Consider the following 15,667-nt stretch of genomic DNA (forward strand, 5'->3'; position numbering starts at 1 on the left):
TGTGTGTGTGTGTGTCTTTCCAGGTTCATGGCAATGTTCTGGGTTTCATAGCCCATAGGCACCTGAGCCTCCTGTATACGGTTTGGCCACATGAATCACGTGTAGACTCATTGTTGACTGGCGCACACACACTAAGCCCCAGGGCTTCTGACTGCTCCCAGGTGAGGATGCCAAGGATCGACCAGATTCCAGGCTCTATTTCCATTGACCAGGCCAGCTCTTTAGAGGCCTTGGGACACCACCCCAATCTCATCATCAGCTTTTCTGACCTGTGTTTATACTCTTGACTTTGGAAATTGTACATACTGTTTAAGTCTCTGTTTCTTCTTGGGTTAGCAGGGAGCGAGCCAGAAGACCCAGATTGAGAATTAGAGTATGTGAACTTGAGGGGAACATAGAACATAGAAGTTAGAACAGGAAGTAACCGGGTGACCTCTAAGGTCCTGTTCAGCTAATTTTTGTGAAGCATTTTTTAAACCTTAGTGTTTTATAAATGTTAGCCACTACTATTCTGTGTTCTAAAGTTCCTTCCAGGTTTGATTAATTTTATGTGCAAACAGTCCATGTCCTAAGGTCCCTTCTAGCTCTACCTTCTTCTTGCTTAGAATACAGAATGTTAGGAAATAAAGTGTTAAAACTGGAAGGGACCTTAGAATATTGAATGCTAGAATTGGGGAAAAAAAAAACCTTAAAAGAAAGAATGCTTAAAAAAAACCCAGAGAACATTAGAGCTGGAAGGGCCCTTAAAACACGGAATGTTATAGCTGGCTGGGCCCTTAGAACATAAGAATGTTAGAGCTGGCTGGGCCCTTAGAACACAGAATGTTAGAGCTGGCTGGGCCCTTAGAACATAAGAATGTTAGAGCTGGCTGGGCCCTTAGAACATAAGAATGTTAGAGCTGAAAAGGACCTTAGAACAGAATGTTAAAGCTGGAAGGGGCCTTAGAACACAGAATGTTAGAGCTGGAATGGACCTTTGAACACAGAATGTTAGAGCTGGAAAGGCCCTTAGAACACAGAATGTTAGAGCTGGAAGGTGCCTGAGCACACGGAATGTCAGAGCTAAAAGGACCTGAGCACACAAAAAGCTGGAACTAGCATCAGCTTCAGAACAAAGATTGCCAAAACATACCCAGAGAAGCTTAGAATCGGAAGGGCCCCCGGAACATAGCATGTTGGCACCTAGAGCAAGGCCTGAGCAGTCTTGTCAGAGCTGGCCTGGCTGGGGACTGAGTGCTCACATGTCCCAGCACAATCTCTCCCCAGGGGTTGTGCAGGAGGGGGCAGGAGCAACTTTGAAGCCTCCTCCACTGTGTTTATCACATTACCTGATTTGACATCTCCAGGTGGGGGACGTTTTTTCCCAATAAAATGTTACATTCAGCATTCCTCCTCCTCCTCCTTTTTTCTCCTCCTCCGACCCCTCTCTTTCCAAGAAGGAAGACAAGAGGCAGTTATTTGCCTAAGGAGCACAAAGCCCTCACTTCACCTCGCTGCCCTGACTCCCCACCCCCTCCTGCTCAGCTGCAGGTTTCCCTACCCATCCCCTGCTGCTGGAGAAGCTATGGTGATTTCTTGGTGCCTCTGGCATGGCCGGGGCTGCTGGCATCAGCTCCAATCTGGAGGTGAGGACTTTCAAAGTGTTCCTGAACAAAGCAAAAGGTCAAGACTCCCTCTCCCATCATATATGTGATTTTTTAAAAAACTGGACCTGCAATTCATGAGGGAAGAGAGGTGGAGGTGAGGGACTTTTTCTCCCAATCCAGGTTAGCACCTTCTCTGAAAATTATGGTCTTGGTGAGTTCCTTGGGGTATTGAGAGAGTAAGGGACTTGCTCAGGGTCATGCACCCTGTATGGGCCAGAGGTGAGATTAGAACTAGGGTCTTCCAGATGCTGAGGAGTAAAGCAGCTTGATGCTTCTCATGCGTGTGCAGGATAAATATGGCATGACTTGGGTGCCCGAGTTGGCAATTGTGTGGCTATTTTGTGGTGAGCCCCACCTCCTTACCTCCCTTGTGGTTTAAATAATAGCCCTTTCAGAGGCAGAGCAAGATTGATGAATAAGGGCAGCTAGGTGATTCGACGCACACAGAGAGAAGATACAAACAGCACATAAAAACACAACACATACTTGTGTATCCACCAGCCTGTTCTGGGAGCCAGGGCCTCACAGATCTCTCCTCCTCTTGAAGATCTTTTGCAAAGAAGCCATCAGGCATTTTGAATAACCCAGCCTGGCCATCCATAGCTAGATGGAGGTAAAGTAGGTAGATAGAGCCCTGGGCCTAGAGTCCGGAAGTCTTGCATTTAGTTCCAGCCTCACATACTTATTAGCTGTGTGACCCTTAGTAAATCACTTAACCTCTGTTTGCCTCAGTTTCCCTCAACTGTAAAATGGGATAATAATGGCACCTACCTCATAGGGTTGGTTGTTGTGAGGATCGTATGAGATAATATTTGTAAAAAGTGGTTAGCATAATGGCACATAGAAAGTGCTATGTAATTTTCAAGGTTATTTTCCTTTTTTTTTTTAAAAAAAGTTCATATCCTAGATATTTGCTTAATAGCTCACCAGGGTCCAGATAATGTGGTGCCCAGAGCTGAACACAATTAATACTCCAGCAGCCTGGGCCTCATGTGTCTCCTAATGCAGCCTAAATCACAAGAATCTACAACTGGTTTGCCATATGCATGTTGGGAATGCATCTCTGGGGATGGGGATCCACCACCTCCTGAGACTGGTCCTTTCATTTTGGGACAGCTCCAATAGTTAAGAAGTTTTTTCATAGATGGAGCCTAAATGGACTTCTTGGCAACTTTTACACATCACTCCCATTTTTGCCCCTTGGGGCCAAGAAGAATAAGTCTAATAACCAACATGCTTAAAATTTCCTAGCCTACTTTGAGGCTGACCTGTTGGTTCCTTCAAAGTTAGCCAGACAGTAGCCCAAGAAAAGCTCATTCTCTAGTCTCCTGAATACAACAAGCCGTGCATTTAGAAACATGTCTAGTGGCTTTATTTGTATTATTCATGTTATTATATATTATTTATGCAACAGGCCCTGATGTCCGCAAACTTCTCATCTGCGATGATTAGGCGGGGGTCCAGAAGAATTCATTCTCGACTTTACTATTTACTCACTATGTGACCTGGGCAAGCCACGTTAATTCTCTGAGTCTCAGTTTCCACATACACAAAATGGGCATACTATTACCTGCACTGCATTGTTGCGAAGAAAGCACTTGTAAAACTTGAGGCATTATAGAAATATATATTTTCTTCTGGGTATGAGAGGTGACTTTTTCAGAAGGAAAGACTGTTCCCACCTTCATGTGCTACCCCTTCTGATCTCTCCTTCCCATGCTGTCACAAGAGCCTTGCTTATGCATAGAGCTGATCACAGACTCTACTCAAAGCCCTTCCAGAGGTCTCTAGAGTCTACCAAGCAAAATTTAGACTTCTTGCTCTGTCATTCAAGGCCTTCCATGATACCACCTTGCCTTTCTAGCCTTATCTCATATTCCTCCCTTCCTATACTCTAAACACTAGTCACACTGGACAACTATTTGGTCCTCAAACACACCCTGTACTCTCCTACCTCCATGCCTTTGCCCATGCGGTCCCTTATGTCTAGGATGCCTTTCTTCTCTCTTCTCTTCCTATTGAATGAATCCATCCCTTAAAGCCAAGCTCTAATGTGACTTCCTCCAGGAAGTTTTCTCTGTCTTCCTCAACAATAATGACCCTCTCTCAACCCTTGGACCTCACCTAATACTTTGTACATATTTGATGCATATGATGTTTTATTATGTATTGCATCTGCAGAGTCAGGTAGTGGCACGGTGGATAGAGTGCTGGGCTTGTTGTTAGGAATATCTGAATTCAAATCCAATTTCAGACACTACCTCTGTGACTTGGGCGAGTCACTATAATGGTAATTTAAATTTGAAGATCTTTCCCACCCATTAATAGGACCTGTCACAGGAAGCCTAAATCACATGTGGTGGGGGGAGCTTGCTGAATGAGAGGAACAAGAAAGGGTGGAGCAGGGACTGCTCAGAGCAGTTAGAGCTGAGGGAGAGTGATTGTTAGTGGCAAGGCCCCAGCAGGAGGTGGGAATGGTTTTGAGATGGAGTAGTTTTCTGCTGTGATAATGCATATTAATTTCTGTGCTGCTATGATGGATTGGACGTATTGGTTTGGGGATCTGGTTCTCTGGTGTCTGAATAAATGGTTTATTTCTACCTTATGGGAGGGTCTCATATTTTGTGATACAGAACTACATAGGCATAATTATAATTATCATCTATATTGTGATTATTGCCTTGTTAATACAGTCACTTAAGTTCTATTTACCTCAGTTTCCTCAACTGTACAATTGTATCATAATAGCACCTACCTCACAGGGTTGTTGTGAGGATTAAAAGAGATAATATTGGTAAAAAAAAAAAGTGTTTTGCACAGTGTCTAGCACATAGTAGGCCTCATAAAAATGCTTATTCCCTTTCCTATTACTATTAGAGAGGATGTGTCCCATGAGTACCATGAGGGGAGGACACTTTGTCTTATTTAACCTTCATATCTTTCCTAGCACAATACTCTACAAACAAAGACTTCATAAATGTTTAAAATAGGATTAATCGAACTCTATTAAAGATTTCTCCAACTTAAAAATGGCTCAAGAATTTATTAATCCATTCATTGATTCATTCACTCATTTAATAAACATGTAAACACAGTATGTGCAAGGTTCCATGAATGGTGTTAAAGATTTTCCATATACATTCCAGGTCTTATTTAGCAACCCACTGTTAAATCAGGATACATTTCATAGACTTGCCTTTTCTGGATAATTGATACTTCCCTTTTAAAAATAAAAGCTTTTTTTTTTTTAAAAAAAAGCACAGAAATATGGAAATCTTTAAAAATTTATTTCACACATAACTTCTTCAACTGGGTATATTTTAAATACTTCCCAATAAGCGTGGGCATGCTCTCTTATGATGTCAATTGCAACTCTTTCATGCTCCAGCCATAGCCAGCCCTTCAACTGTCAATCTATTTGACCTCAACTGGTCTGGTCCTTGGACACCAGACTTTCCAACTTAGTACCACCTCCTAGAATTTGTGGTCTGCTGGCAGAGTCTTTGAGGACCCACCTTCTGTGACCTCATGAGAAATCACTGCAGCATGATGTTAGTGGAGGTGGACAATACATTTAAGACAACTGAAGCTGGGGATCCCAGGGTAAGAATGGAGTGTAATGGGGCCCGTGCCCCCCACTAATTGGATATTCTGTCTCCACACTGTCAGCTGTCCTTTTCCAGCATCAGCATAGGCGAGCCCTAATTACTGACTTCTCATCCACTTTAAAGGAAGAGAACCAAACAGACTAAGTCAAGAAGTTAATTTATAGCAATTTTAAGTGAATAAGCTCTAGCCTGAGTGAGGTTCCATGTATTTTTGTAGAGTAAAACGTATGGGCTTTGTGACAGTTTTTTCCTAGGGTTCATAGGTCAAAATTGCTGGAAGGAAGTCATCCATTTAATTCTCCTTTCTATTGTGCTTTAGAGTTTACAAAGCACTTTTTCTGCTATCGCCCCACGAAGTAGAAAAGTGCAAATTTTCTTATATCCCACTTTGAAGATGAGAAAACTGAGTCTCAGAGAGGTAAAGTGATTTTGAGTCAGTGTAGTTCAGTGCAAAGAGTATAGGACTTGGAATCAGTAAACTTGGTTTGGAATCCCTGATTTCCATCAAGATTCATCTCCAGTGCCATCTTCTGCACAATATCTTTCCTAGTCCCCTTAGTTACTAGTGACACTCCCTTCCAGACTACTTTGTATTGTGTGTGCCCACACATGTGTTTGTGTACATGTGAACACACATAGAGATGTATATGTGTATATACACACATGCATTGCATAATATGCATATACATACATATATTTATGTGTGCATTCTAAAGATGAGGGTGAGTGGATACATATATACACATTATATATGGTGATATATATATGAGTATGAATATATGTGTATGTATATACATGTATAAATATACATGCTATACATGCACATACATACATGCATGCGCGCACACACGTCTCTTCCGACTCTCACCTTTACAATTAAAGCTCCCTGGGGGCAGGGATCACTTCCCTCTTTTGCCTTTGGAGCTCCAGCACACAGCACACAGCACACAGTACAACGTGCTGTTGTGAGTATTAAAAGAATACTTGTTGATGAATTGCTTAGTTGATTAGATTCAAGTCCCATGTCTTACACTTTATAACTCTGAGCCCACTGACAAGTGATCTAATGTCTTAGAGCCTATTCCCTCACCTGTGAAATGAGATAATTACCCTGTATCTACTTTTTGCTTGCCTGTTTGTGTATATCATCTCCCTGGGCCAGGGCATAAGCTCCTTCTGAATGGAAACCATTTTACTTTTGTCTTTATAGCCCCAGTGCTGCCCCAGTGTTTTTGTAGCCGCAGTGACTAGCACATTGTAGGTGGCCCCGGTGACTAGCACGTAGTAGGTATTTAATAAATGTTTGTTGATTGATGAGAGCCCTTATATACCTCACAGAGATGTTGTGTTATTGCTAAATAACGACAGACAAGCCAGGTGAACTCAGTTTCCTTGTCTGTCTGAGTTCCTCCAGCCCTCAATCATATGATCCTATGACACACCCACAGCCATACAACCAATCAGTGACAGAGTCTCTTGACTCAGTTGTAGCCTTGTTTTCCCTACAAGTAAAATTCTAGGTAGGTGAGGCATCGCCTTCCCTCCTCTCCCCCCACCCAAGTGAAAAGAACTAATCCTGGAGGGAATGTGACCTCCTCTCATAAAGGCCCCCCCATAGCATCACCTGAACCCTCTTTCCTCAAAGGCTAGAAAATGTTGATGGTTGGGGTTGGTAGTGGAGGGGAAGAGATTTGGATTTGTGCCAAGTAGCTGAAGGCTGTTGGCTCCCTGGGAATACTCAGAAAGGTCAGACAAGTTGGCAGCTGGTGTTGTGCTCCTTACCTAGTATGCCTATAAAGGAAGAGAAAGCAAGAGGGCAGGAGTCACCATGTTCATTTCTTCTGCCAGTTCTGTGCCAAGCTACAAAGCATTTTCCAGAAGCTGAGACTTTACCTGTCTCAGAGGTCTCCCCATGTTCACTGGAGTGTTTTCTACTGGTGGTGAAATACAGGAAACTGAGCCCAGTAACTATTTCCAAAAGGATTTTATTAAGTTGAATGATTTTTCAAGGATACATTCACAGACATATTGCTATTCAAGGCCTCCTACCCAGACCCTTTATTTCCATTTCACCTTCTGCTAACCGGCCTTGGCAGAATTTAACTTTCAGCTTGAGAAGCTGAGCTGAATGCAAAAAATACAGAGTGTGGTTAACAAGTGGGGTGATTTTTTTTTTCCTTTTGCAAAGAGTGATCCAGCAGCTAAAAGAACAAACTGAGGTCTAATGCCCCGTGGTCCAGCATCCCTCAACCAATTTCATGGCAGTAGCTCCAGCCTTGTTGAGAGTAGTCAATCAGGTGCCAGGGATTAGGATAGGGCATGGGGGAGAAGACCCAAAGGAAGCCAAGCTGGGAAGAGATCAAATCTTTTCAGCTTGTTTACAAGGCTGGCCACAGGACACTGCTATCGGGCCTAGCTTTGGTGTGTGGCCCATAGAGGAGAGGTGGTCCATTTGACAACAAAGAGCTGTGAGTATGTCTAAGATTCCTTGACCAGGCAAAGGCAGTAGCGCCTTATCTATTCCACAAAAGAAGACTTTCTAAGTGACCATGGAAGCAGTGGGCAATATTGTTCTAGGCTTAAAGGTGGTCAAGAAGCCCTGAGGATAAGATGAAGACAAAACCTATGGATTTCCACCTTGAAATTTTGATTGAGAAAATGAGGAAATGTGGAACTCTCTAGGATACCATAGCCAGCGGTGCCCCAAGGGCCAGCCAAACCCCATCCAATCTGGCCATTTTCCTCTTTCCCAAATAATTCATTTCCTTCATGATATTGACATGGGGGTGGGTCGCTGCACCTTGGAGAAAGAGTTAGGTGGGCCTGCTGGCTTCTTCTACAGTTGTCCTTGGGGGTAAGGGAGTAACCAGTGACAGTGAGGTAAATTTAGTACTAGAGCCTTGTAAATTCTCAAACTTCTAACAGGGTCCTCTCCTGGGACCCCATAAAACTGAGATTGTATCTGCCCTAATTGGAAAGGATCATCTATCTGTCACATTTGGGACTCAACCACATGGTGATCCATCTATGCCAACCAATATCAGCAAACAGTACACATTTTTTCCTCCAAGCAAATATTACAGAGCAAATCTACTTAAATGGTTTCCCAGCAGGACAGCAGCATTATTATTTACAGGACAGTGGAAGATAACATTGTCAGCCAGATCAGTTTCACTGTTTGCTACCTACTGAGAAACAAGTACAGTCTGACTTTTGATGAATGGTTTAAAGTAACAACTCACCCTCTTATTAGCTGGGCATAGGAGAAGTCTGATGGAGCAGAGAGACACTGATTGCCCCCTGCCCCCATCCCCTTTTCAGGATGGTTAGTCAAACAGGATCTTTGCTAGTAATGCATTAACGTCGCTATTAATACCTCTCTAATGCATATCTGTTAGAGGTTGACATACCTGACCACTGGGAATGAGGAGTTATTATGCCCATTCTCTGTTTTGATGAAAGAGATGGGAATGGGCTCTCATTTTAAGGAGCCAATGTGCTTCTACCCATCCCATCATTACCTGTTGGCCCCCATACAGAACTGGGGGAAGGGGGAACATACCTCACCATGTGGACAAAGCCTAAGCAGACCAGGGAGCCCCTGCCATGGTGTGGGGAACTAGCTTCTAAGTCTCAGGATGGAAGAGAACCCAGAGATCACCTAGTCCAAACTCTCTATGATAGATGAATCCCCTCCATGAAGGAGTGCACTTAGGGGAAATGCTGCATTTGGGCTATCACCCAGGACTGCAGAATGACCACGAGGACACAAAGGAACAAGGCAAAGACCATGTTATAAACTGATGCTGCCTACTCCTTGTGTGAACACGGACCATTCATCTGCTCCGGGCCTGGGGTTGGAGTATCTCCAAGGTCCCTTCCACCTCTAAATCCTATGAGCCTCCGTTCTGATCAGTAATTACCCAGACCCTAGATGTTTTCCAACCAAAGAAAAGGAGAGTAATTTAAAAACAAAACCCTAAAGGAAGAAAGAGGTTTGGGATTCCCTCCACATCATATAAGACATGACAAGTTACAGGTGGGGAAAGTTCAATGACCTCCAAATACAAATGATTTTGAAGAGTCATGCCTATTAGACATCACTTGCAAGACTATGTGGTTTTTCCATAGACTGAGCCTCCCATTTCCTCCCAGTGACAGGTACCATTTTTATAAAATGTCAAGCCTAAAGTTTCCAAAGAATCAAGGAACTGACCCAAGATTATAGAGTCTGCACCATCAGGTACCCTTTATTCAAGGAGAGAGTTGACATAAGGAATTTTTACCCTAATTTCCACATGGTGGACTCTGAGGGAGAACAGACACTAGTGTTTGTTGGGTTTTTTTTTTAAACCTGAGGACATCTGTTTTCACTTCCAACCAAGTGGTCTGTGGTTTGAGAAGTGCTTAAATCTGAAACCAAGAGCAGATTTCCCTTGTCTGAGACCCACTTTGTTTGGCCCCCTTCCTCGGAAGTTCCCTCTGAGATAATCCTTTTGGGAAAGGTAGCCACTGGCAGAATCAGTGTATCTGCCTCTGTGCACCCCGCACTACAGCAGCTCCAGGAAAGGACTGTTTGTTGGGATTGTCAAGTTGTTTAGCGCGGACTGATGTTAAATCAGCTTCTGCTTGAATAGCTCCAGTGACAGGTAACTTGCTGTTTAACATGGCCCATTTTTTAGCACCAAAGGCCAATTGCTGGTGGATTTTTCCAAATCTTGCTCAATGTACAGGACTGGAGTTTCACTGAGACAAATGCTTGGCTTCTCAGAAGAACTTTATCCATGCAGAGGAAATAAAATGAAACCTTAGAATCCTGAAATGTTAGTGTTTAATGGGAACTTTGAATGTAGAATGTTAGTACTGAAAAGGCCCCTAGAGAATAGAATGTTAGGCCATAGAGTGTAGAATGCTATATCCCTGTGTGTGTGTGTGTGTGTGTGTATGTTAGGGTCATCTAGTCTATCTCATTTTACAGATAAAATGACATTTACACGAGGTCATATTTTACACATGCTGTATCATTTGTTCCCCACAACATTCCAGTGAGGTGAGTAGTACAAGTATTACTGTTGTCATTTTAATTCAGCTCAACAAGCATTTATCAAGCCAGGCATTGTGCTAGGTGCCAGGGATAAAAAAAAACAAACAAAAAAAACCAAATAAACCCATAAACAAAACAGTCCCTGCCCTCAAGGGGGCTTACATTCTATAGGGAGATACAGAACGTACAGAGGTATATTACAATAGAAAGTGAGGAGGAGAAGAGTCCTAGCAAATGAAATTGGTGAGGGGGGAGGAGGAGGGGATAAGAGATGAAGGAAGACTTCGTCAAGGGGGCACCTGAGTTGAGCCTTGAGGGAAGGTGAGGATTCTGAGAGGGGAAAATGAAGAAGTAAATGTGTTTCCAGGCATGAGGAGAGCTTGTGAGAATGCAAAAGAGGCAGGAGATGGAATATAAAACTGTGGCTCGGAGGGGCCAAAGGATTTGCCCAAGGTCACATGAAGGCTAAGCAACGGAGATGGAACTTGAACCCAGGTCCTCCGACTCCAAGTTCAGTGCCCTTCCTACTGGGCTTCAGCAGATGAGAAACCTCCTCAAATCATCTAGGCTGAAATGAATTGGAGGCAGTGGTGTTTCTGATGTCTAATAGAATTCGTGGTAAAAGCAATCTATAATTTACAATGGTTTCCAGGATGAACCTACTTTTAGCAAGACTCTTCATCTCATTACTGAATTTTCTAAAGTTACCAAGACAACTAAGGTCAAGTAATAGAGCCTTTGACTTTGACGTGTTATGAAAATTTAATAAAGAGTTTTGAAAAGCTTTTAAGAGGAAAAAGACATATCACCCAGGCAGCAGGATGACTACCACTGGGTAGATGTAAGCAATTAGAGCTGCAGATAATGGGAATCTCTCCATAACTTGGACTTCCTTCCATTTCAGAGAAGTCTGGGGAGGGATTGATGCTACCCTGCAGCGGACTCTAATGGCAACCGCTGGGTTTAAAGAATCTGGTCTTTGCCATCTAGGGAGAAGCTCTTTCTCCCACTGTATTGAGCTATAAATGATTATGGTTCTAATGGATGCTATCAAACATTAAGTGACTGCTGTGAATGGGATACTGGGTATTAATTGACCAATAAGCTCTTACTGAGAATGCCCATGGCGTGTGGGTGGAGACATACTAGCCTGGGAGTCAGATTTAGGAGGCCGGCTTCTGCGGCTGGCCCTGCCCGCATCATCTCCCTTATCTAGGCCTCAGCTTCTTCTTCTATAAAATAAGGGAATAGAACTAGATGCCACCTAATTCTGTACAGTCACTTCCATCTCTCTGGGCTTCAGTCGTCTCATCTGGAAAATCAGGGGCTTGTGCTGGATGACTTTTAAGGTCTCTGAGCTTTTAAGAGGCAAGGAAGCTATAACTGGAGCTCTAGTCCTGCTGGCTCTGTCACCTGCTATCTTTGTAACTTCGAGGAAGTCACTTCTCTTTCCTGAACCTTGGTTTCCATGATCTGTAAAATGGGGATAGCCTAATCATTCCTTATAGTTCGTTCATCCACTCATTCATTCATTCATTCATTTACATAGTGCCTGGTCTACTCTCTTCTAAAAGATGTGATCGAGCATAACTACACATATGACAAAAAAACAGAGAAAGACCTGATTGAAACTGGACAAATTCTTTTTGGAGGATTTATAGAAAGACAAAAGATAAGAACTACCTAGGATAAGAAAACAAGGAAGGGTTGTGATGCATAATGGTAAGGCTATTGTCCACACATTCCCCCAACTCAAACCAATAAAACTAACAGTTGTTAAATGCTTCTTGTCTGTAGATCACCTTCTAGAAGAGATACAACGTAGACATAGTCTCTCCCCACAAGGAGATTACAGTTGATGGAGGGATGGAGAGACAAAAGGCATTAACTTGGTGAACTATAATACACATTAAATAATAAATACATGAATTTTTTCAAGTTCAATGCTAAGTAGCAAAGTTGAAGTATCAACACACAGATGCTCCTAATTCCTAACAAAAAAACACTCCAAATATAGGTGGTCTTTGTGCTGTGGTTGGGGGCTTAATATGTTGTTGCCCTGGGAAAAGTGGGGCTGGGAGATGAGTCCAAACTGTAGCCAGGTCCTTGTCCCCTAGCCTGTGAACCTTTAAAGCTTAAAGAGAAGCCGAAGGGAAGATACTCAAAAATAAACAGCAGTAAAAGACTTCCTAGAGTTTTGTAGCAGCAAGTCTGGAGAGATGAGGAAAGTATATTTATTTCAGGTGGCCCCCTCCTCTTCCCATGTGTCTACCCTCCACTTTGAGCTCATGGTTCCCGGGGAATCTTGGCTGTGGTTCTCAGATATGCTAAAAATTGAAAATGATCAAATCAGGCAGAATATACCAAAGGAGAGCGTCTGACTAGCAGAGGAGTGGAAAAGGGCCAAGCTTGAGAAGGATCTTTTCCCTCTGGAATATAAAAAGCAAGTGGGTAAGGGATACGGAACAGAGAACTGGATTTGGGAGTCAGGAGTCCTGGGTTTGAATCCTGTCTCCAATACTTACTAGCTGTGTACATATCATGTAATCTTTCTGAATCTCAGTTTCTTAATCTGCAAAATGGAGCAAAAATGCTGGTATTCTATGACTCGCAGTAGTGTTGTGAATGAAATTTTATATAAATGGATTATTTTTATTAAGGTTGATTGAAATGTTTGCAAGTTAAAAAAAAAAGCAGTGCTCCAGGATCTGTCAGAGAGATACCCTTCTTATACTGTGTCTATAAACCATGAGTCTTCAGCTAGTCATTCATTCATTCATTCATCATCTGTGTGACCTTAGGCAAATCACCTTATCTGTGACCCAGGCAACTTTCTATGACTAAGTTACAAAGAAGGTGCCATCTGCATTAGTAGAATTTCTTTACCCAGACTACCTATATTGATAAATACACCGGCTTCTCCTTTTAAAAAAAAAATCACATTTTGATATCACTTCAAGGCTTACCAAGCCCTCACAATTCTGTGAGGCAGGTAAAACAAGGATTATCATCGCCATTTTACAGATGAGGAAATGAGGCTCAGATAGGTGACGTTTCTTACTCAGCATCATATGGTCGATACTTATTGGGGAAGGAATATGGACCCAGGTTTCCAGTTCCAAGCCCAGCACTCTTCATTAGACCCTCTCTGTCTGCCAAGCTGCAGATCCCTACTTTCTTTCAAGGCTCAGCTGCAGACCCACCTCCTGTTACAGGAAGCCTTTCTGGATGCCTCTAGTTGCTAGGGCTTTCTACTTTCAACTTCTCTTGAATCTGTTTGGTATCCATTTTGCACATATCAACATATGTACATGTCATTTCCCTTGGATAGTCTAAGCTTCTTGAGGACAGAGATTGTTTCACTTTTGTCCATCTGGTCCTAACATCGACTGCAGTGCCTGGTACATGGTAGATATGGAATAAATGCTTGCTGATAAATTGATTTATAATCAATAAGATCTCTACCCTCACAGAACTTGCAGTCTAGTGGAGAAAGGGATAGTAATAAGACATGAAGAGATAAATATGAAATAAATTAAGATATTATAAGTGCCTAAATAGAACAATAAAATGCTAAGAGAACTGATGAGGGAGGGGCTGATGGAATCAAGGATGGCTTCATGGAGGAAGTGACATTTCACCAGGGCCTTAAAGGATGGGTGATGTTCCATAATCATCTCTCGCATTTCTAGCAATGTGACCAAGGGCAAGTCATCTAACTTATTTGTGCCTTGGCTTCCTCATCGATAAAATGGGTGTAATAGTAAACTTCAAAGAGTGATACTGATTATTGCAAACAAAGCATTGTGGTTATTTACATTTCTTCTAAGCATGCTTCTGTACCCAGGATTAAAGTGTTTGCTTTTCTTCCCAGTTCTAGTCACTATCTGTAGAAACTGGAAGGGGGAAAAAATGAAGACACAACTGGATCAGTCTAGGTGTCTTTCTGGTCATCCCAGTTCTGACCCCATTACTGCAAATGTTATATCATGAACTGAAACACAACTGTTGATCAGAAAGAAAGGAGGAAGGAATGTGTTCTGTGTGGGCATCATGTGCATGGCTCAAGAAAGTCTGGAGGGGCTGGAGCCAATGAACCTCTCAAGGATATCTTGGGGAGGCATTTTACTTCCTGCCTGCCTGTTTAAGAAACAGGTTTTGGTTCAACCTTTCTAATGAAATGAACTGCCCCGTAGAGATCTCCCTGTTAACTCTTAGTATTTAAGCCATCGGGGAAGTTCAATAATTCAACACACACTTACTGAGCACACCTCCTTTGTACAAGACAGTGGGTTGGAGGATACCAAATGCCATACCAAGGTGTTCATAGTTTGGAAGATTTTGTAGAGGAGATTCCTGTACTAAATGAGAATGTAAGATTCCTTCCGAGTCAAAATTCTAGTATTCCCTGTCCTCCTCTCTCATGGCACTGCTCCAATTCCTTTCAGATGAGAAAAGAGCTGTTTTAAGCCTCCTTTTTCTCTCCCTCAATTCCTTTTCTATCTCTTAAAACCTAACCAGGACTGAGCATGTCAGGTGCTAGCTATGATACTTAAAAGAGCTAGTTCTCCATTCACGCTGGCCTGAATGGTAACATGGTATTAAAGATTCATACTCAAAATTAAATTTTTGAATCATATAATTGTAGAATTTCAGAGCTTCTAGGGACTTAGAGATCATCTAATCCAACAGGTGGAAATTAATGCCCAGGAAGGTAATGTGCTAAGAGAGAGTATGGCATGTAATACAACAACTACTGGATCTGGAGTCTTGGGTTCAAATGACTTTGGGCAAGTTATTCAAATGCTCTGAATCTCAGTTTTCTCTTTTAGGGAAAGCAGAGAGTTGAACTAGTTGGTCTCTAAGGTCTATAACTATAGAACCATAAACTCTAAAACTATAAAACCCAGTCATCCTAATTGACTTGCCCAAGGTCACTTAGTAAGTGGTGAAGTTACGTCTGAAATGAAATCTTCACTTCAGTGGTCTATCTACACCACCACTTTTTCTCCCTAATGGACACTGGATGTGTGTCCTGCCACTGATGCTGGGAAAAATTCATTTTACTCTGACCTCTAAAAATAGTTTTCAGAGCAAATACCCATAAATTGGGGAGAAAAAAAATCAGTAATTTTGTTATTTAGTCTTAAAATCTTTGTATGCCTAGGAGCTTTAAAAAACCAGAGAAAAGACCATTCTCTGTATGCTTTTTTTTTTTAAAGAAAGTATTATGCAGCCCAATTTTCTAGTTAGAGAAAAATATGGACTTCAGGCTACCAGGGATGGAGGTAATTGGATCTGTTGACTAGTCGACAAAGATCCTTTGTCTTCTGGAACAGGAAGAAAATTGGGCTGACTTCGTGAGTAAG

This window comes from Trichosurus vulpecula, chromosome 3, assembly GCF_011100635.1.
Source record: "Trichosurus vulpecula isolate mTriVul1 chromosome 3, mTriVul1.pri, whole genome shotgun sequence".
Taxonomy (NCBI): Eukaryota; Metazoa; Chordata; class Mammalia; order Diprotodontia; family Phalangeridae; genus Trichosurus; species Trichosurus vulpecula.